Source organism: Microtus oregoni, unplaced genomic scaffold (genome assembly GCF_018167655.1).
Source record: "Microtus oregoni isolate MIOR12 unplaced genomic scaffold, Mior012 000113F_ref0000058, whole genome shotgun sequence".
In the NCBI taxonomy this organism is placed as follows: Eukaryota; Metazoa; Chordata; class Mammalia; order Rodentia; family Cricetidae; genus Microtus; species Microtus oregoni.
In genome coordinates, this window is record NW_024544742.1 from 427,504 (window position 1) to 451,856 (window position 24,353).

General features: G+C 38.8%; 1 pseudogene; it reads right to left on the reverse strand.

Moving 5' to 3' along the window:
• Window positions 1-24,353, reverse strand: part of LOC121443843 — a 55,455-nt pseudogene that overhangs the window by 6,361 nt on the left and 24,741 nt on the right.

Consider the following 24,353-nt stretch of genomic DNA (forward strand, 5'->3'; position numbering starts at 1 on the left):
ATGCCAGAGACATTTCTTTCCATCATTTGTCTAATTTACATATGTTCCTACAAGACTTCATGGTAAGATTTCCTAAATATCTGTTTTTACATTGGAATCATGTTCATTAGTGGATTTGTTAATTTAGCATGCTTAAGAAAAGGGAGAACATTACATGAGTGTGTTCAGACATCCTAAGGAAAATCCCCATTCTTCCTTTGTTGAGGATAAACACTGTTTTAAAAATAACTCCCTTGCACTTTGTGCCTCCAGCAAGAATAATTTTGTTTTCATTTCTTTTGTCTTGGCTGTAGAAATGGCTATTTTTGGTGGTCAAACTGACTACCTCTGGAATTAATCAATACACAAAGAATTAATTATACCTGAGAGAGATTTTACTTAAAGATTTTGGAATGGGAAAATCCTCCACTAATCTGGATAGCTTGAAATAATAGGACCCACCTTTAGCTGCTTGGTGGCCATGCACACCTTTAACACCATGACACAGGAGCAAGAGGTGTGGGACCCTCACCCCTTATTATCAAAGGGAAGAGAAGAAATTTCCTAGCAGAATGTTTTCTCAGGAAGATAGAGGAATTCCCCTCTCCCACCTGCAAGATTCCAAGCAGAAGGTCACCTAGGTCAGCCCAGCCAGCCACCTGGTACAGGCTGTTAAAGATGGCCTAACTCAAGGACAGTGGCCTTGCTCTAAGAACAAGGAGTAAGCTGACTTTACAGAATGGGAGGGAGCAAAAGTCCTTGTACCCTTGCCAAGGCAACATCAAAGATTCTCTTTGTAGTTAAGGCTTTAAAAGCTTACCCCACAGAGGAGATACAACTCCTCTCTACCTTGCTGTAATGGGGGTGGAGATGAGTTCCAAACATGTTTGCATTATGCTGATTAAACCTTGCTTATTACAGTCTGGACCTATCTGGTGGTCTCTCTCTCTGGTGGTCATAATCTGGGCACAACAAGAGGCACTGGGATTTTCTGAGTTTGAGACCAGTCTGGCCTACCGAATGAGTTCCACACCTACACAGAAAAATCCTGTCTTGAAATCACAAAAGCAAGAAAATCTGAATCAAACAAGATTATGATCTAATTTTAACCTTCTCACCTTCTGGTAGCAGCAATTGCATATAAAGTATATTGAAGTAGAAAAGTCTCTTTTTTATCAACTTGCTCTGGCTACCAAGCTCATTCCTTTACTAGTACTAGAGACTACTTCTTTGAAATTTTGGTGAATACTTAAAATCATTTGAGACATCAAGCCTCATGGGCTGAACAACTACTGGATTCTTCACTTGATCTTTGGGAAAAGGCTGAGAAGCAATCTACGGAATTCTTTAATTGTCATTTTTAAGTAGCTATTTTTAGACAACCTGAAACACAGCTTGTGAAACATCCTACTAAGCCCACTTTTTACATACATGTTGAGATTCATTCTACCAATCCTGTTCATGTAGAGAATCTTGAATACTGCAGTTCATTCTAGCGCCATTATTCTCTACATATTCCCATTTCCATGAACACTACTCTTTTTATTATTATTCATTTTCCTGAAGTTTGCTTCAAATTCCAGTAATAAAACCCATAAAGCAATGGAGCCATCATCCAGCCTTCTCATGGGGGAAAGACCAGTCATCTTGTTTGAGATCTGGTTCCTCCTTTTCTCTTTTCTGTTGTGTGAATCCCTGTGAAAACCATGTAAAAAGTATCTTCAGTTCATCTGACCTCAGCATGAAGCCACAGAACTAACATCTCCTTTTGTGACCTTAAAACTCTCTTTAGCTGTTAATATTCTGGGCATCTTTCCCCTGTGGGACAGGGAATCCCTACACCCACCTAGCACAGCACAGTGCACTGTACAAGCTAACTGGCCAGGTCGTATTCTGGAGGTAAAAGGGAAAGTTCCTGTGGAGTGCAAGATTATGATGGTGTCGGCTTTTATAGCCAGGGCAAGTGCTATTGAAATGCATATCTCGGCCAATCAAGAAAACATCTTTGACTCTGGTGGCTGGAGAGGCCCAAAATCTCTGTGCTGTCTCGTGAAGGGCACTTCAGTCCTGTGGGAGGTGTTCTTGTCACTCAGGCCTCCCTCACTAGCCAATCAGGCCCTCCAGGTAACCTGCCAGTCAGATGTTGTGCAGGGCTCTTCCGGGCACCGCATTCAGTCTCGATTTTGCAGAGGAGCTGGCGCCATTTGTTTTCTGTGTTCCGGTGAAGTTTCTGTGTTCCGGTGAAGTTGCTGCTGCAGGGAGTTGATAAACTGAGAGCTTTGGCGAGCTGAGAAACCACAGCATGGTGAGCAGGGGAATGCTGTCTCCAGATGGGGAGGAGCAGAGGGTGAGGTGCGGGAGACAGCATGGTGCGTCCTCCCAGGATCCGCGTGGGAACCTACCGCCAGATTCTCTGCATTGTGAAGTCCCACGTGGTCCTGTTAATTCCTAGACCTAGGGACAGACCTCTGAATAACTTTACGCTTTGGGTTTAATCCGCTTAAAGAATTGGGAACAGGGTGCTGTGTGTACAAACATCTTGTCAACTTCAATATGCCAAAGTCAGTGAAGCCTAGGTTCTTCAGCATCTTCTCGATATTGCGCACTTTGCATTTAACTTTACATACAATCTCCATTTAAGTTTAACTATGTGGATGGTATCAAGGCATCTCACCAGTTGGGTAGCGCAGCACTTTTAGCTGCAACGTAGAAGAGGAGAATTGGTGATATAAAGGATTTGCCAATGCCTTGGAAATAGTTCAGTCTCACAAAGTAGAATTAGCTGAGGGAGGACTGCCTCTTAATAACCCAAAAGATAAATGTGTTTTATTCAGGGCTGTTAGAGTTTAGGATGCTAGGGTACACTTTGTTCAACTGGGTTGTCCAGATATTTGGCTCCAAACTATTACAAAGAATCCACTGTTGATTCCACATATCGAAGAACAACCTCTATCAAGCCTTTCAAGGAGGCATTACAGTTTGGCACTGTCAGTGTGTGAAGTGATTTCTCAATGAAAGTTATATTAATTCTAGAACAGCTGCATTTCCACCCTGTTAGAAAAATAGTTTCTGAAACAAGTTCTCTTATGTTGATGCAGGTGGCCTTGGTCTGCTGCTGTCCAGGGCAATGACCTTGCTGTCCTGTACACTAGACTTTCAAAACTCCTTTAAAAATGATTGCACCACCTCACAGTTTTAAAATTATAAATGAGAGTCATGTAGTTGACTATTCATTGCAGTTGCAGGGAAAGGATTTGCATGTGGAGCATTCCTTCTGTCCTCAGACTACAGTAGGAGGAAGAGTTTATTGAAGCTGGTGGAGACACAGTGCAGAAAAGGAGAGGCTGGACTGAGGGTGAAAACTTTCCTCCTTCATAAGTAGTTGAGATTAGCTATGTGGAATCAGGTAGTCAACTGTAGATGCTCTATGAATGTCCTGATTGACCATTGTTTGCAGTCCACAGACCAGTGCCAAAAGGAAACTGGGAAAGGGAGTGACCTTATCTTTAAACCTAATTGCTATACTTACAGTAGTTCATCTACAATAGAAGATCTGGGCAAAATGTTGTGGCCCTACTTAACAGGACTTTTCTCTATTAAGACATTGATCTTTAGAGAAAATACATGAAAAATTTTTACTGTGCTCTAATACAAATCCCTAGTCTCTGCAGTATATGACCATAAAGTCTGTCCCAAGATTTCAAAATAGTTTTTGAGATGACAACTACATCATATTTACATTCTCCTTGCTGCCTCCAAGCCCTAAGATCCCTGGATTGTTTTTTAATTCCTGGTCTGTTCTTTTTTAACAACAGTTATAAAGTAACCACAGTTACACTCTAACAGTAGTTACGTTATGAATGTGACCTGTTTGTCTGTAGGATTTTCCATCTCTGAGCCAATGGGATGCTGAACTGGAAAGTGGATATGTAATGGAATGTGCACACAAAGGACCCTGTGCTTTAGATGAGGAAGAGGATGTGCTCTAGTAGAGTGGAAAAATGTGTACTTAATACAAACTGTCTAAACTGGGGCCCTGTCTGCTGGGCTGGGAGGGCAGAACTGGATGGAAGGATTGTGCTGTCTGAGTCATTTGATCTCTGATCCTCCTGTAGAGGAGCTGCTAATAGTGAGAGGCTAGGCTAGGTGGCCCTATCCAGTGAGGAATTCTGAGCAGGGTTAGACATCAAGAGTACTAGTGGGCAGACAGTTTGTCAGTTCTTTCCATGATTCTCTTCTGTCTCTGCTGTAGGGAGTGGTAAGGAAGACCATAAGCAATCCTGTCATGAGTGGGGCATGTTCAGAGCAGTTCTGTTGAAATGTCATTTCTGCTGAGACTGGGAAGTACCATGAGCTAGACTGCAGTTATGTTGGTCCATGTGGTTCATGTAGGCAGTGGCGCTTGTTCTCTGAGCCTCTTTGTGTATAGAAATACTGCAGCCCTGGAATGGAAGGAAATGATGCTGGTTGTATCTCTGTCCAGAGTACACACATGGGCACTGCTTTTGCTGTGCAGTGGGAAGAGAGATTAGAAAACTGAAGGTTTAGTTTCTAGAAGTTCTGAATATTGCATTCCAGTTTCAGGTTTGTGTTATAAAGATTACAAATTGTTTAGGACCTGGTAGAGCAATAGTAGAGTAGAGTGCTTTTAACATGGTGTTACCACTAGCTGCAATGGTGGAATCCAGTGAAGCTTAGTTCCAGGGGACAAAAGGAGTTTCTGATGTGCAGAGATTTCTCAGGTGTGCAATGTGGTAGACAGGTAGATAGGGCACAATCCACATATTCTGCTCTATGCCATGTAGCAGAAAGCAGATTTTAAACAATTTTTAGGTTGTTTTGGGATTGAAAAAGATTAATTAGATTAACACTTCATCAGGCATCTTAAAATATATGCTCAGTTAGCAGAAAGGAGGAATTAAGGCCATAAAGATAGGTTACAGAATAGATTATTAATTTTTACAGTTTTAAATGCTAGTAAAAAGGAAACAACAGCTGTGGGGAGACATTAGATAATAAAAAAGCCCTGCTAAATTAAACCAACCTGTATGGTTTAAAGATACATTGCATTCAGAATAAAAACCAAGATATGTATTAAATTGGGGAATAAAGTTATAGATACCACTTCAATCCTTAAAGATTAACTTCAAACAAAAAGATCTCTTGAGACTGCTCTTCGGGCTGATGATGGAGGGGGAGTTGACTGGGGGAGGGGGAGGGAAATGGGAGGTGGTGGCAGGGAGGAGACAGAAATCTTTAATAAATAAGTAAATAAATAAATAAAAAATCCCTTGAGTAAAAGAAACAGTAGTTCATCAGAGAGCATTACCATTCAATCTTAACTAATTCGTAAGATTAACAGATGTCTTCTTCCTTTTGACTAAATATAATTTCCAACAATAAATCTTCATAAAGGTAGGGTTCTGGCAGAGTTTTGTTTTGTCTTTACAAAAGTATGAAAACATTGAACTAAGGAATCTAAAAACCACTAGACAACCGAGGTATCTAAAAAATAACACATCATCCAAATAAAATATCCTCTTCAAAAGAATAAATTGGCCTAACAGTCACTTATTATAATCATGTTAGGTGTGTTTTCAAGGTGAAACAAAAAGACATTTTGTTTCCTTTTTTTTTAAAAGACAGATTCCTCTGGCTTTCCTGGAATTCACTTTGTAGAACAGGCTGGCCTCTAACTTAGTGAGATATATCTGCCTCTGCTGTGAAAGTGCTGGAATTAAAGGCATGCACCACTATAGCCTGACAAAAATTTATTTTACATAGACAGGTGGTGTCGTTTCTTCATTTTAAATGTTGTTTGCTTTATACTTCCTGTTTACTCAGGGAATATTATAGCCCTCTGAGTTCTCTGATGGAGCTAAAAGCTCAATAATTGTAATTATGGATGTTAACAAATTGAAAAAAATGAATTAAAAAATGTATAATGTATATAAGGCTAAGAGGCAGAAACATTATTTAAGGTTAGTAATACCAGTTAGGATAAAAAGTACTTTAGGTACAACACCTTGGGCTTACTAAGATAGGATAGATGATCAAACATTTTCTCTAAATTTACCAAATGCAAAAGGATTGGACATTGTTAGTATAATTCTCCTCTGTATATATTATATATAGTTAATGTATTTAGTGTATATAGCTTTACTGTGTTAGTTAAAACCTTCATTTTTAATTAGACAAATAGGGAAATGCGTGATATTTTGATTATATTCTGATAATAAAGCTTGCTTAGCATTACAGCAGAGCTAATCACTACCTGACCAAAATTTACCATAGAGGTTTGGAGGACTCTGGACAGATAGGAGTCAGGATTCCTAAGGTAGGCCTAAGAGAATATTAGCACTTTACTAACATGGAGAAGCTGAAGAGGTGGTAGTCACAAGTTGCTGGTTAACTGCTTCTCTGATCTTTCAGTTTCTTACCCTGCTCTCTGACTCCTGATTTCTTATTGTTAAATGTCAATTAGACTAATGCTTCAGCAGGTACAGAACTTTCTAAACCCTTTGGAAATAAAGCCCATATACCTGAGATAGAGCCACAAGATTTGTCATTTGCCCTGCTAAGTTTTCATCTTTCCTTGACCCAATCTTCCCTCAGTTTTCCTCATTCCTCTCTTTCATTTGTCTTTTATTTATTCTTCTTTCATCTTGATTGCAGTGTTTCCTCCCACCATTGCTCTCTGTCCCAACCTTCCCCCAAATCTCTCTTCTTTGTTTAACTTTAGAGAAGAGCAGGTCTCTCATACATATCAACCGAATGTGGTGTCTTAATTAGGGTTTCTGTTGTGATGAAACACAATGACCAAAATGCAAGATTGGGAGAAAAGGGATAATTTGGCTTATACTGCCATATTGTTTTTCACTATTAAAGGATGTCATGGTAGGAACTTAAAGAGGGCAGGACCCTGAATAGATTTTTGTATGTTGAACCATCCTTGCATCTGTGAGATGAAGGATGACTTCATCATGGTAGACGATTTTTTTGATGTGTCCTTGGATTTGATTTGCTAGTATTTTATTGAGTAGTTTTGCATGTATGTTCATCAGTGAGATGGGTCTGGAATTCTCCTTGTTTGAATCTTTGTGTGGTTTGGTATAAGGGTAACTGTAGCTTCATAAAAAGGGTTTGGCAATCTTACTTCTGTTTCTATTATGTGGAACCCTTTGAGGAGTATAGTCATTACTTCTTGGTTGTGACAGAATTTTGAACTGAAACTGTCTTTCCATGGGCTTTTTTTGGTTGGAAGGCTTTTGATGACTTCTTCTCTTTCCTTGCAGGTTATAAGCTAACTTGAATTGTTCATCTGGTCTTGATTTAATTTTGGTATTTTATTGGCTTCAGCCCTCAATTTGATTATTTCCTATCTTCTCCTCCTCCTGGGTGAGTCTGCTTCTTTTTGTTCTAGAGCTTTCAGGTGTGCTGGTAAGTAACTGGTGTGAGTTTTCTCCAATTTCTTTATGTAGGCACTTAGCGCTATGACCTTTCATCTTAGCACTGCTTTCATAGTGTCCATAGATTTGGGTATTCTGTCCCATCATTTTTGTTGAATTCTACAAAGTATTTAATTTCTTTCTTTATTTCTTCCTTGACCTAGAGGTAGTTTAATAGAGCACTGTTCAATTTCCATGAGTTTTTAGGCTTTCTATGATTAGTGTTGTTAAATCCTAACTTTAAAACATGGTGATCTGATAAGACACAGGGGTTTATTCCATTTTTTGTGTGTCGAGGTTTGCTTTGTTAACATGTTTGTGGTCCATGTTAGAAAGGATCTGTGAGGTACTGAGAAGAAGGTATATTTCAAAGAAGCCATTTAAACTTCTTGGTTCTTCCTCATGTCAAAAAAACAGGCCTCTAACAAGCTGTTCAAGGAGGCATTAGAGGGTCACAACCAACCTTAAGGCCTGGTGTGCCTTAAAGTTCCCCTTTCTTTGTAAGAAAAGCATAGTTCTGCCAGATGGGCAAAATGACATCAGCTGACAAATCTTTGAAAAGCAAAATACTGTTTGGTATGGACTGACCTGGTCAATCAAGGCTTTCATTTAGGACCTCAGGCAGAGAGAAAAAACATTCTTGGAAGCCTTCCCTTAGGGCCCGATGTATTGATAATAAAACAAAGCCCCTTATCTAAAACCAGGAATATGTTTGGAAGCGCTGGTAATGGTCTGGCAATAAGCCCTTTGTGGAGAAGTTTCTTCAGGTCCTTAGAAACCAACTCTTCCTAGCATATGGAGCTATGATTTTCAGTCCCAAAGCCAACTCTGCACGTAGGAAAGTTCTTGAGATGCCCTGTGTTCCCATTGTGTAGAATTGTTTGACTAGCCTCCTCCTAAATTTTTTCCCATTGTGTAATAGTTTCTACTGACTTCATAAAATTCTTCCATTTCTTTCCATTTATTCCCTGCAAGTATACGAGATACAGGATGCTTTTCTTCTCTCTTTTTTATTTTGTTTTTGTTTTTTAGAACAGTTTCTCTGTAGGACTGACCTGACTATCCTAGACTGTCTTGACTATTCTAGAACAATCTCTGTAGACCGGGCTTGCTTTAAAAGAGATTACTTGGTTCTGCCTCCTGAGTCTTGGGATTAAAGGCCTGTGCCACCATTGCCTGGCAAGATACTACTTTTCTTAAGAAGCTTACAAAGCATAGGCCATATCGTCTCCAAGTCCACCTTAACCTAGCTTCTGTCCTTTTTACATTGTACTTGTCCTGTCTTTCTCATCCCCTGTGACTTCACCTCAGAACCCTGCCAGTGAAGAATTCCCTGCTGTCTCAGGTCACCCGTGTACTTAAGAAATTATTCTGAGAATAACCATGTCGTGTAACTCTCTTGTTTGCCTAAATGTCTAGCCTGGCAAGTTTTCTGTTTTTATTTCAGTTGTTCAAGGTGTAACCTGGAGCCTGAACCTAAAGGACACTCAAGGATAATAGCATATGTGGAACTCAAAATCTCTCTTAGTTTGCTCCTCTTTGAGCATTAGCCAGAGATGGATGCATGCCATCATTAAACAGATTTTTCTTTATTAATTTCCTAAGTGAGTGAAGTGGTTTCTCAATGCAAAGGCATATCAGTCCTAGAACAGCTGCATTTCCATCTTGTTAGAAAAATTGTTTCTGAGACAACTTCTGCTATATTGACTTCGGTGGCCTTGGTCTGTTGCTGTCCAGCCCAATGAACTTGCTGTTCTCTGTATTACATTTTCAAAATTCTTAAATAAAAGGCACTGTACCACCTCACAGTTTTAAAATTATGTATTTGAGTCATGTAGTTGACTATGCCATGCAGTCACAGGAAAAGGATTTGCATATGGAGCATTCCTTCTGTCTTCAGACCACAATAGGAGGAATAGATTATTGTGTATACTGCAGGGGACACAGCATTGGCAATCAGGTGTTGGTGCCACCATTATGAAAAAGGACTGGACTGTGGTACAGGGAGTGATTTTGTAATTTCCCAGTATGGTTTATTTTAATTAATGCCATGTTAATGTATACAGAGCAGATGGTGAGTGGTGAACACTTTGGGAAGGTTATCGTGAGCCAATGAACATCAAATTTGCAATTAGGAAACAATCCTATGAAGATATGAATGATCTTGCTTGACACAGTTGTTTCTGCTCAGAGATTTGGAAAAGAAGCCATTGATTGTGACTATTGTAACTCTTCTTGTCAGGTTTCCTATCTCAGCAGCCAACACATGCATATGGGCAACATCAATCTATCTCTTATTAATGATGTTCTCTCTTAGGGAAGGACCTACTCTTTTTCAAAGTCAATATACAAAGATTTTTAATCTTAAAAGTGTAATATTTTTATCAATTTAGAAATCACTTATTGGAATCATTTTCAAATATTTAATTTCAGTGTATTGCTGCTCTTATCTGTTTGTTTCTGTTCTCCAATGTTTCTAAGTCATGACTAGTTTCATTTCATTTCTCTCATGATGTTGACTGTTGATTTCTTTGTAGAGAAATGTCTCCTATAGTTTAGGCTTGCCTCATGTTAGGTAACTGAGAATCATTTTGAACATGTAATCCTGCCTCTGCTGCCCGGTGCTGGGAAAACAAACTTGCAACTTCTTCCAGGTTTGGCCTTGACTAGCAATGAGAAAGAAAAATAGAACAGTTTCTGCTGATCTTTCTGGTTTTTATTGGGGACTAAGAAGAAGAGGGACCTGTGCAAGGATTGAGTTCATTGACCAACTGTGAAGCTGTGGAGACACAGTGCAGAAAGGGAGAGGATGGATGGAGGGCGAGAGCTTTCCTCCTTCAACAGTAGTTGAGATTACCTGTGAGGAATCAGCAGTCCGTTGTAGATGTGGTATGATTATTCTGATTTACCATTGTTTGATTGCACAGACCATGGCAATCAAGAATCTGGGTAAGTTACAGACCTTATTTTAAACCTAATTGCTATATCTATAGTATCATATTCATAAAATAACTACTATTAATGTGTAACTGTTGTTAAAGCAGCAGACCATCAATTAGAAAACAATTGGGGTCATGTTAGGGCTTGGAGGGAGCAAAGACAATGTGAATATGATACAGGTTTAATCTCAAAACTCATTTTCAAATGTTGAAACCGACATTTTGGCCATATGTTCCAGAAACTAGGGATTTTTATTACAGCCCATTAAAGATGTCCTATATATTTTCTCTAAAGATGAAAATCTTAATCCAGAAAAGTAACAGTTCTGTTTGGCGGGACCAAAACATTTTACCCAGATCTTCTATTTTGGATGAGGAACAGAATTTGCTCTAGGAGAGGGGAATAATGTGTACTAAAATACAAAGTGAACTAGGGAACTGTCTTCTGGGCTGGGAGAGCAGAACTGAAAAAACTGTGCTGTCTGAGTCATTTAATCTCTAGTCATCCTGTACGGGAGCTGCTAGTATCCTGAGGCCCAGTTAGTTGACCCTAGTCAATTAGGAATTCTGAGAAGGGTTAGCAATCAGGAGTACTAGTGGCAGGTTTGTGGGTTCTTTCCATGTTTCTCTTCTGCCTCTGTTGTAGGAAGACAAAAAGCTATACCATGTTGAGTGGAAGGTGTTCAGAGCAGGTCTGTTGAACTGTCATTTCTGCTGTGACTTGAATGGACCATGAGACAGACTGTAGTCATGTTGGTCCATGTGGTTCATGTTGGCAGGGACCCTTGTTCTCTGAGCCTCCTTTTTTAGAGATTTACAGGGTAAAGGGAGACTCTGGAGCCCTGGAAATGAAGAATATGATGCAGGTTGTATCACTTCCAGAGTATCCACATGGGCACTGCTTTTGTTGTGCAGTGGGAAGTGAGATTAAAAAACTGAATGTCTAGATTCCAGAAGTTTTCATCTAATTCTAATTTCAGGTTTGTGTTATAAAGGTTTTAAATATTTTGGTACCTGCTAGGAAAATGATGATATTAAACATTTTACAGCGATACGTGTATTGTAGGCTTTTAACGAGATGTTGCTGCTAGCCCCAATGATGTACCATACAGTGAAGCTTAGTTCCAGAAGACAAAAGGAATTTCTGATGTGCAGAAACTTCTCAGGTGTGCATCGTGTTAGACAATTAGATAGTACACAATCCACATCTCCTGCCATATTCCATGTAGCAGGAATCCATTTTAAATCATTTTATGCTTGTTTTGGGATTGGTCATCAGTAGGGCTGCCTTTCCCAGAAACCAGAAGAAAGCATGATGGGCAGGAGAGCCATTGAAAGAAATCTCCCCCATTGGAAATACAGCATTTATATCATGAGGCTTCTTTCTTTGGAAGACATCAGTAACTTAGGGGTCAGAAATAACAGTTTAAGGATCACTTTGAAAAACTTTTGTGAAAGTTGTGAAGTTTGTGATTATTTAATTTCTGTTCACTTCTTATCAAAGGCAGCTGGGTAACATTGGTCAAGTTCACATTTTTCCTTACCTAAGTTTTCCTTGGTCTTTTGATTTAAACTTGACAATATTTCACTGCTTCTGTTCTTTGTTTCTCTCCAACCCTCTTATTCTTTCACAAATTTTATAAACATTCTTGATTGATGTGAATTTGTGGAAAGTAAAGAAGTCATATGAACCTGGTTTTTTCTGTAATGTATGACTGTAATTTAACTATATTATTCATTTTCTTTAAAATGGTAGACCTTCACCAATTTTATTCAGAAAGTATTTTCTGTGATCAGTCTTAAGTTTTGGTTTTGGGAATAGTTTACCTGGAGAGGCTCATTTTTTTTTTTTTATCTTAGATGCTTGCCTCTTTCCATTTCCTGGTGTATCTGTGTTTTATAGATGTTGCTATCTTCATATTTGAGTCTTTGCTACCTAAGTGTTGGTATGAACAATACATAATCTCTTTGGGTGTTCTTTGTGTTTCCACTGTGGATGTAGCTTTGTATTCAGCTTTCCTGCTGTAAATTGTTGGACAAACTCATTGGATTCCATTCATTTAATTGTGAAAATTTACCAGACACAAAATCTTAATTTTGATGCATCATCTTCCTAAGGATCATTTTTTATTTCTTTATTTATGATTTGTTTTTCTTGTTTTTATCAATATTAATAGACTTGACTTATTGGATATAAGATTTCATGTGTCTTGGCAAGTGGCTCAGCACATATTCTTTTTGTGAGTAACCTGAGTTCAGATAGTTACACTCAAGATGGGAGGTTAATAAATCTCTACTATTCCCAATCCAGCAGATCTGACAACCTCCTTTTCTGTGTGTCACCTGTATACATATGCAAGACATTGTCTCCCATACACAAACATACACAAGAAATAGCAATAACCTTGTTTGCAAAGGTGCTTGTGTCTTAAAGTCAGGGCAAAGGAATTTGCTTTACATGTACCCTGATTCTTCAAAAATCTGTTCTCTTGAAATTTCTATTAAAAAGTTTTTATTTCCTCACTGGGATGCAGACTTACATTCATTCACCAATTGTAGGTAACAAAATGTTATCTAAGTTATCCTGAGACACATTATTTTTTTATCATAAGAGAATGAAATGTTTTAATAAGCAAAACTATTTTCTACAAAGTAAAACCATCAGAAGACTTCAAGTGAAGCTTCTGACTTTTTTAGACCAGCCCTTTTCACCCAACCCATTTTCTATCATTGCTAAAGGAGAGAACTGGAGTGTATAGGATGCCAGTGATTTCTTGGAGGTTGATTTTGATGAATATCTTGTAGTTCATGTTTAATGGACATAATATATATATATATATATATATGTAGATCTGTGCTTGTATTGTATTTTATAATGGTGCCATCTATTTTTTTTTGAACCGTAAACTTATTACATCATTCATTTTCTTGAAAATTATAGACCTTCACCAATTTGTATTCAGAATATTGCTTATGCTATTTGATCCTTAATTGTTCATTTATAATAGTTTCTGGGATAAACAGTTTTAGTTTTCTCTTATTGATCTTAGATGCTTACCCCTTTCCATTTCCTGGCATGTCTGTGCTTTCTAGTTGTTGCTGTCTTCATGTTTGAGTCTTTGCTGTTTAGCTCATTGACTAGATTAATACATTGCCTTTGGTTCTCTAAAACCTTCTCATATATTATTGTGTCTGTGCTTATTAGCCTCAGTTGTCAACATGACAAAGCCAAGGTTTCCCTGAGGGCACATCAATTAAGCATGTGCTCAGATAAGAATGTCTGATCTGTGTCTGAAATACACTGTGTCCATTGACAATTGATTTTGGAAGATCTTCCACTGAGGTGGCAATGTCTCTAAGCAAGTGGGCCTGGGCTGATGAAGAGAGCTAGCTGAGCACAAGACAGTGACAAGGCAAAAGAGAAAATTAGGCAACAATGGTTCTGCATGTTTTGCCTTCAGTGATTAACTTGATTTTCAATCCTAAGCTCCCACAGTGGTGTACTCTGACTTAGGCATAACAACCCAATAAACCCGTTCATTTCCACAGTTCTTTTGGTTAGATAATTTAATTACAGCAACAGAGATGAAAGTAGCAACAAAAAATGGTGCCTCAAAAGGGATTTTGTTGCTGCAATGGACTTGGAAATATGGACTTCAGAAGAATTTTGAAGATATCGAGACTTTAGATGGCAAAAATCCAAAAGTCAAGGAAAGCTCTACACAGAGCGTAACTGACTGTTCTTGTAGGACCTGAAAGCCTGGAACGTTGACAGTGCTGGCAGGCAGTGGAGGGCAGGGTCATAGGATTTTAATGGGCAAAAAGGAGTTGATCTGGACTATCAGTCCTGAGAGATCTGTGTCTCAGGGATTTCAGGTTAAGTCAATGGCTACTGGGGCACAGCGTGACTTCCAGTTCCTGACAGATTGATGGACTCACTCACAGAGGCATTCAGGCTAATGTGTGTTTCTCTTTATAATCCCTTAGTAGTCAAGGAAGCTCAGAAGCTTTATAGGGCAACTGGTCTGAGACAATGAACTTGTATTCCCTGTATAGCTTACAATCTTCATGGCATCTGGGGAACCACAAATGTCTTGAGCCCAGAAATTGCCATTAACTTCAGTTCTTGATAAATATATAAAAATTCTGATTGCTGTCAATAAGCTTCTTAGCATCATCTAGCTCTGGTCCCTCCAGCCCAAGTCTGTCCTCTTTCCTTGTGGGTTTATTAGGTGATATTGGTCTGGTAAGTAACTACAGGTGCTTAGAAGACTTTATAAAAATTTTCCTAGAGATTATTTTTGTGATTCTTTGGCCCCAAATCTTTCTTAACATTTTTATATGCCAAGAAGGTTATTAAGGCACAATTAAAGAGTAATAGACTGATATCTTAGAAAAATATTATTTCTGTTGGATAGTTATTACTGCTGACTACATTAGGTCTACAGTCAAAAAGAAACACATAGAAAGGAATGAAAAGAAAGAAAAGCATTAGGTAATTTCAGATGACAGTCCAGTGGTGAAAAAGAGATATTTTCAAGGATTTTACACCATTAAAGGGAAGACCCTTGCTCTGCATTGAAAGCCAAGCAATGTACCTTACAGTGTAGAATGTATCTAGCTAATCTCTTTATTTATAGAAGGCATATGCAACAAAATTCCTTATCTCAGGGCAACATCATACAGAACCTGTAGTCAATTTTGTTCAAGCTTGGTAGAATACTCCATATGGTCTGTCCAGCAGAATTCAGTTAGGGTTCCCTGGGAAAGGACACTGAGACTGAGGAAAATTTAGATCAAGAGAAATGAAGACACAAACATAGGTTAAACCACTGAAGGCCATAGGACTGAAGGCCAGTACCAAACAGCTCCGAGTTTATTTCTCAGACAGCATATATACTGTTTTCAAGTAATGTTCAGTCTCTGAATCTCTTAATTGTCTCCCTACAGTTGTCATCAATTGAGAAACAAAATCTTGAAACAATTCATCAGGTTTCTGTTTCATCTTAGACAATTTTTTTGTTTTCTTTCCAGTGCCAGGTAATTTGTACCAGGCCTTTTTTTGCTGTAATATTAAGTTGAGCATATACTGCCATGTCAAATTTCAACTGATGATCTAAGTCTTTACAATCACCTTCTCCTGCTTGCATGTCAAACTTAATAGGCATTTAAAGTTTTTTTATGGTTTATTTAACTTTATTTTGGGTGCATTGGTGTGAAGGTGTCAGATCCCCTGCAACTGGATCTTCAGACAGTTGTGAGCTGCCACATGAATGCTGGGAATTGAACCCAGGTCCTCTGGAAGAGCAGTCAGTGCTCCAAACTACTGAGCCAGCTCTACAGCCCTAGACAGGCATATTTTGAGCTTTATTAATATTATCTCTAAGTTCACATACTCATGGAATTATGATTCCACAATATATAATCTCCTCCAGACAAACAAGCCCTAGCTTGTTGGGGATTGTATCTGGGAATTTAGTGAGTGTGTTAGTTTCATAGATTGGTGGACTGCCTACCTGTTCTTCTGGCTGGGATGATGTGCACATGAGCAAGGATTTTCTGCTTGAATTTGGGGCTGAAGCACAACTATATTCCTTTTCCTGAATGGGAGTTTATCCTATGCCATTGCATGTTGGAAATCCTTAATTTGTTACTTGAAATTTCAAAATGTGTCAGACAAGAGGTTGGCTGGAATTCCAGAAGAGTTTATAGACATTTGTGCTTTTTGGGTTATTACAGATTATGAAGCTCAAAAAACTCAGACTAAATGCATTTAATTTTTTTATTTTCTCTTTTATTTATTCTTTTCTCATACAATACATATTGACTGCTGCGTCCAGTTCCTCCACCACTTCCAGTTTTCCACAGTACTCATTCCCCCAGGTCCATTGCTCCTTTTTCATCTGTCATAAAATAGAAGGCCTCCAAGGGATATCAAAGAAACCCTTCATAAAAATGTTCAAGAAAGGGCTGGAGAGATGGCTCAGAGGTTAGGAGCACTGGCTGCTCTTCCAGAGGTCCTGAGTTCAATTCCCAGCAACCATATGGTGGCTCATAACCATCTGTACTGAGATCTGGCACCCTCCTCTGGTGTGCGGACATACATCGAGGCAGAATGTTGTATACATAATAAATAAATAAATCTTTAAAAAAATGTTCAAGAAAATTAGGTAAAAATCCCTTATCAAAACTGGACAAAGCAAGTGAATAGGAATGAAAAGGTCACAAAAATTGGCAAGAGTAAGAGATACCAAGAGTTCTACAGTTAGTAATCACACAAACACCCCAAGCTAACAACCAAAGCATGCATGCACAGGGCATGCACAGAGCTGTTCATGTTCCATGATTCTCACTTCATTTTGTCTGAGACCCTATGAGACTTGTTTTGTTGATTCTGTAGCTTTGGTTTTCCTGGGTTCCACAAACCCCCCAGATCCTACATTTTTTACCCCTTCCTTCCACAGGATTCCAAGAACTCAAGGTAATGTTTGGGTAGGGATCTGTGCATGTGTAACCATCAGCTGCTGGAAGAATTCTCTCTGGTGGCATTTTTCCTGGGAATCTATCTATGATTTTAGATATGAATCATTTTATTTTTTTTCTTGTTTAGTTGTATTTGGTTCTACCCTAATTCTGGAAGCCATCAAGCTCTGGTTCCTGGCCATCCTAGCAGTATCAGACATTGGCTTCCTCTCACAGCTTGGACTAAAAGATCAGTCATTGGTTGTTCACTTCACAAACTCTAAGCCACTTTTTCCCCAGTGAATCTTGCTAGCAGAACAAGTATAGTTCTCAGTTTAGTGACTGACTTTGTGTCCCAATCCCACCAATGGGAGCCGTATGTATTACAGAATAAGGCTGGTTCAGCCTCTGTATTCCTCACTACTAGGAATCTTCAATAGTGTCTTTCTTGTAGTTCTGGAAGTTTGCAGTGTACTCTTTCCATACCTCCTGCAAAAAGCTCCATTATTCCTATCATCTCTCCCTCCTATACGTCATCTCTGTCCCTTGCTTACTTGATCTTTCTTGTTCCCATCCCCACCTGCCTCCAGTGCACCCACAAAATCTATTCTATTCTGTCTTCCCAGAGAAATCCATGCATGTCCCCCAGAGCAGTTCTTGTTACTTAGCCTTTCTGCATCTATGGCTTGTACTGTGATTGACTGTGATTACTATGGTTGTACTTTACTTACCTGCTCATATCCACTTATAACTGAGTAAACCATTTTGATTTATGTGCTTCTGGGTTGCCTCACTCAGGGTAAAAAATAGTCGTGCAACAACACAGCAACCAAATAATTCAGATACGGTGTGGTACACCTCTAAATGGAATTTTCAGTAGAGGAATCTAAAATAGATGAGACACATTTAAAATATGTTCAGTATCATTAGCCATCAGGAGATTTCATCATAAACCTGACAGAAAGGATAAGTTCAACAACACAAGTGACAGCTAAGGCTTCAAGGATGTGGAGCAAGGGGACTCATTGCTCTTGCGGTGCAAAATTGTAAAAATCCAGCCACTGTGAAAATCAATATGCAAAAATCCTCAGAATATTGAGAGTCAATCTACCCCATGACTCAGGTATCCCCCTCTTGCGCATATTCCCAAAACTCGCTCTTCCATCCCAGCACAAGGACATTTGCTCGACTCTGTTCATAATAGCCAGAAACTGCTGTGTCCGTGAGAGATGGTGTTGATTGATGATTGATGTAGGAAGCCCCTAAGAAGGTAGACCTGTGCTGGGATATGGAGCATTCTGAGCATGAGGTAGAGACTAGGCAAAAGAGAAAGGCTGTAAACAGTCTTTGCAAATGTGTTTTGCCTTCAATTGTTAGCGTGCAGTTTCTCCTACATTTCCAAAATGATTGAGTGTGATTTGACACAATCAATGAAATAATCCCATTTACTGCCTGAGATGCTTTCAGTTGGAGTATTTAATCACAGTAGCATAAAAGCAGGCAGCACAAACAATTACAACACAAAAGTTGATTTTGTTTGTCAGTAGAATATAGGAATGATGACTTTTGCCACAATGTGGAAGATATCAAGATTTTTATGTGACACAAAAAAGAAACATGAACATAATTAACTGTTCTTATAGGACCAGGAAAATTAAAATGTAATGGCAGAGAGTGGGTATTGAGATCATAGGATTTCAGTTGAAAATAAACTTGATAAAAAAAACCAATCCTGAGGACTTTTGTCTGATTTTTTTTCTTTTTGGTTTTTCAAGACAGGGTTTCCCAGTGAAACAGTCCTATTGTTCTGGAACTAGCTCTTGTAGACCAGGCTGGCCTCAAATTCAGAGGGATTCACCTGCTTCTGCCTCCCCAGTGCTGGGATTAAAGGCGTGTGTCATGACCATCCAGACTTTTGTGTGATATTTTGGCTCCACAATTTTTCTTCTTCTGCCTATGCACTAGAACTTTAGTAATGCCAAATTCAAAAGTAATGGGTTAATGTCTTAAATGGAATATTGAAGCTGTTCAATGGTTATCATTCATGACTCATTTAGGTGCACAGTAAAAAAATCCAAGTAGGGCAGAAATAAAAGAAAATAAAAAGATAATTTCAAAGGGCATTTTGTGTTAAAGCAGGCAGGAATTTTCCAAGAGTTAATTATCATTAAAGAAAAGCCATTACTCTGCAGTGGAAGCTTATCAAGGTGCCCTAAGGGTAAGACTCCATGCACTTAAACCTTCACTTTAGGGTAGCAATGTGACTCATAGTCTCAGGAAGCTACTTCATTCAAAACTGTCTGCACTTGTGGTCCAAGCTCGTTAGTGTTCTTTGCAATTAAGAGATCTAATTTCTCAGCATCACCAGTAATGTATTGGTCTTGGGAACATGAGAGAATCACAATTTAAGATCATGGATTTTTAGTTTATGGTTACAGTTTACCATTGTTGCAGGCATCTGTGTTTGGCAGAGTCAGAAGCCCAATGAGGAGACAGTGAGAGTTCATTGCACGAAGCTGTGAGGATCGAAGCTGGGTGTGGTGTGGTATCTTTTCCTCTCTTGTTCCTTTAGGGCCTGCCACCCAGTTCTCAATTAAATTTCACACATGGAGGCTTATTTTTTTTCTTATAAATGCTTGACTTTGATTTGTTTCAAGGCATGTTGATTTAACTTAATTGTTCTCTCTACAATTTCCCCCTGGCCTTTATCTTTATTCTGTATTCCTCTCTTTGTTTCTTACTCCATGGCTTGCTGTGTAGTTGGATTAAAGGTTCCTGTTGTTTTCTCCTCCTGTTGCCTCTTCTTTCTGTTTTCCTCCCAGATTTCCCTTCCGATGTATTCTCTTTTCCTGGCAGCCCTGCTTGTCCTTTCTTGCCATGCGATTGGTCATTCAATCTTTTTTTTTTACACCAACCAGGTATTTTAAATAGGCAAAGCATCAAAACTTCACAGAGCTAAACCAATGCAGCAATTCCTTGCATCATTAAAACAATTTTCCACAGCTTAAATAAATAAAACACACTTAAAAATGTTATTTCACAACATACTGGGTTACATTTTGAGCCCAAAGATGTTAAGATACCTAAGTTATGACACAACTTCCATGGAGACCTAGCTGCTTATAGTGAGTGGAAGTTACCAAAGAGAGAAATGCATGAGAAGTTGCAAGGATAGGGCCATTTAAGTCATTTGAAACTGAAGCCATACATCTGACAAGAGAGCTACAGGATTTGATGTTTATCTTGCTCTGCTTCAGTCTTGGTTCAAACTTCCCTTACTGTGTCTTTATTTTTCTCTTTTGGGATGTTAATGGTATTTTGTGCCACTGATGTTAGAAAGAGGTAATGTGTTTTCAGGTTTTATAAGATGTTGCTGTCAACAGATTGTCTTGAGTGCCAGAGGAGACATTACACATTTGGACAGTGTAGGGACCATTGCAGAGGAGGATCATTAAATGTCTATCCTTGAAATGACTAACTGCAATTTTTCCATTGTTGACCTTGAGCCAATAGTGGCCGGGGTCAGAATGTACTTGATTGAATGAACAACCTCCCAGAAAAGATCATGTATTTGAAAAAGTTTCTTTCCTTTGTGGCTTCCTTTCAATTTCCTGTGGATCTTTAGTAAGAGAAGCCTGTCTAGATGAAATTCCTCTTTGTATGTGATGAGTCTCAATAAACTCAACTAATTTCCTGATATTTGTATCTACTGTTTTGTGCTTGTCATTAATTAGACAATTTCCGTCTTATACTAAAATATTTTTGCCATGATTATAGGCTTGATTTCTATATTCTATATATTACCTATATTCTATAGGTTAAAATAAGATGTAGCAGAAACAGTTGCTATTAAGGAGTTTGGCAACCTGCTATTTTAATTTTTTTCTTTGCTTGTTGAAGTAGCCCTTACTGTGTGGCTCCAAATTCCTGAAAGTAGAGAGGGGCATCATTTCTGGCTCTATACATTTTTATATTATTGGGTGATAGCCTTGTAATATAGGTTTTTTTATATGTCAACTATATGCTGTTGTGCAGTGCCTCATGCATATCTTGGATTTTAAAATTTGAAAGAGGGTTTCACTCTGATTCCCAGGATACCATGTATTTATGGCATTAACACTGCCTTAGAATTCTGAGTCAGTTATTGGAGGTGCATGAATTTCTTCTGGATGGTTATGCTTGATTTGATTTTTCTTAAATCAAATATGACTATTTTATATGTCTGCATGGATATTCATTACATGGGTATCTAGTCACCGAAGTGATCAAAAGATCTCAGAATTCCTGTTCATGGAACAAAGGAAAGTTGTGATCCCCATGTAAGTACTGGAAAATGTGCCCACCTCCATTCATGACCAGCAAGATCTCTGAATTCCTCTGCCTTTTCTCCAGCTCTCTGTTGATTATTTGTGACCAACATTTATATTTCTAGTGTTTTCATCTGTCCATTTTAACTGCTTTAGTTATTGGTATGACAGTTTAAATTATGGCACTTCAGATGTCTGGAAGATGAATACAGAACTGGAGTAAATGCAAAATTACTTGTAAGAACTTCAGTAACAACCTTTAAGTTATTTCTATCCCATTTGTTTTTTTGTTTCACTGTTTTTTGCAATGGAGACAATTTAATGTGTACTTCTACCTGCCCTGGACCTGATTGCTTAGACTTGACTGGCATTCAACTCAGAGAGAAATATACCCACCTCTGTTTTCTGAGTGTTGTGGTTAAAGGCACAATACACCAATACACCCAGTGTGTCCATATTACTTTTTTTGTGTGGTCTGTAACTCTTTATACAATTTTCTCATGCATACTATATACAGTTGATCTTTTTTTTTTCTGTTGATCTTTTTCAATACCTCTTCCTCTCAATAGATGTTGCTCTTATGGGGTGGTATCCCATACAAAGGGTACAGAAATGACAGAGTTCACTCTGCTTTTCAATTTTCCTCTAAAGTGACTGTCTAAGTCATGGAATAAGAGTGGGGAACACCAGAATCATATGACTATACTGTCAAAGAAGTATGTTTCTAACATTGTCCCTGTCATGCTTTCCATTTTGAACATTTATGGTATATTTTAGGAGACAGTGACCTATGATGATGTGCATATCAACTTCACCCGGGAAGAGTGGAATTTGCTCAATCCTTCCCAGAAGAATGATGGAGGAAGGTCATTGGCTAATAAAGGCACTGCCCTGGCCCATTTTATTGGTTAGAGGATAGGTGGGAGTAGTAGGCAGAACAGGACACTGGGAGGAAGAGGAAGTGAGCTCAGTCTCGACAGCTTTCCTCTCAGGAGCAGAAGCCTGAGAGAGCCGCCATGCCCCGCTCCCGGCATGAAGCTCCGACCCAGGATGGACTAGGCTAGAATCTTCCCGGTAAGACCGGTTCTCACAGATTATTAGAGATGGGTTGATCGGGATGTGAGAATTAGCCAGTAAGGGCTTTTAGGGCTAAAGGGCCAAGCAGTGATTAAATGAATGCAGTTTCCGTGTAATTATTTTGGGCATAAGCTAGCCGGGCAGGCGGCCGGGGGTGCTGAGAACGCAGCCCTGCCGCCCTTATTACTTCATATGGCGCCCCACGTGATGGACTAAATCCACTTAAAAAACCTGAGAAGGCTTAAAAATAAGGGAGAGAGAGTTTAACACAGATTTTTGCTGTTTGTTGGTGGCGTGCTGTAGAGAGATTTCCTGATTCGGCAACAATAGCAGAAAAAATGCTGTGTCATTTTAAAGCGCGACTTCCTGGGGCTGTGCTGCCATTGCGATCTCTGTCTGGCTCCTACAGGAGACAGAGCTTTTGAATAGAGCATTTGGAGTAAAGTGCTACGATTTGTTTGATGGCAACTAGACTCGCTGTGTTCTCGGGTCTGCTCTGCTTGCTAGAGGCAAGCAAGCGCCTTATCTGAGAAAAGCTTCCTGACTCAGCTTTAGCTGCAAAACCCTGCAGTTCATTAAGAGGTCCTGCCACGAAACACTTAAATGGTGTTGACGAAAAGCTTTTGGGTTCTCAGCCATAGCAGGAAAAAAGCTGCGCCGTTTAAAAATGCCGGACAGCCCAGGGCAAACTCTGACTCTTTTACGCAGGCAGTTCATGTGGTTTGCAAGCACAGGCTGCTGAAGCTCGCTTGCTGGCAGGAACCTTGAAATGCCGTAGAGTTGTCGCAGTAAATGTGGCTACAGCCAGTACCTCAGCCATGAGGCTGGAAAGCTAAGGAATGGACTGGATCTAGCTGGCAAAGCCACGCCTTTAATCCTACCCATATTGCTCAGTAATTTAAAGTCTCGTGTGGTCAGAAAAAGAGAGATATACAGTAAAGAGAGATTCAAAGACAAAGAAAATTTCTAAATGGTTTGAAGTGTGTTAAAAATATATGCAGACTAAAATTTAAAGTTCTTAAAGTAACAAAAAAAGGAAGAGAGTTGTTGTGTGTGGTAGCACACGCATTTAATCCCAGTGCCTAGAAGGCAGAGGCAAACAGATCTCTGTGAGTTCAATGTGTAGTAGTGTACACCTTTAATCCCAAATGCCTGGGAGGCAGAGACAGGCGGATCTCTGAGAGTTCGAAGACAGCCTGGTTTACAGAGTTACTTCAGGTCAAAGATACAGAGAACCTGTCTCAAAAAGCAAAGAGTTAAAAGTAAAAATAAACAAAATAGAGGTTAAAACAAAGCTGTACAAAGATGGAAAATAGACAGAGAATTTTGATACTGTATGCTATTATGCTCTCTTTAAATTATTTAAATGCTGAGGAAGGAGCAACAGATGCTAAAAGATATTTATTTATAAATGCTGCTGAGCTAATCCAACATAGATATTTTGAGGCCTTGAATTTGAAATTTGGATCTAAGGACATGATGCTTTGGAAAGGAGTTTCTTATTTTGTTTTCACAGAGGATGAGACGCTGTTCATTTCTTCTATTCCGATTTGGTATGATGGACCACGCCCTCCTGAAGGATTGTGGTGAACATCTTCAGAAAATTGCTTCGCTCAACTGCCAACTGAGATGAAACTAACACACAGGTTATACCATGAAAGACCTAATTAACGACGCCCCCATTCAGCAGGAAGCAGTTTGGAGAGAAATAACTGCGCCCATATTCCCAAATATTGTTTATAAATGTTCTTTTACATTTAAAGGGGGATATGATAGAGATATGAATAATTTACATTGATATGGATTTTGTTTTAGTGATTTAAGGTCAATTTTGTTATATATAAGTGTTTCTGATTTTGAATAAGGTATTGTGTAGTTCATTTAAATATGTACTGTATAATTAAGAAATATAGGTTGTTAATGGATAATCATCGATAATAGTAAAGCTTGTAGTCATGTTAGTAAGATTTTCTAGATATATAGAGATATATTTTAGATAGACATTCTTCATGACTTTCAAAAATTACAGAATAGGACATTTAATGTTTTAATAACTGAGGACTTTTCATGACAATGAGACACTCTGCTCCTGGCAGCACCAATGTACTTCAAGAGGAAGATGGGCATCGAGGAGGCTCGTT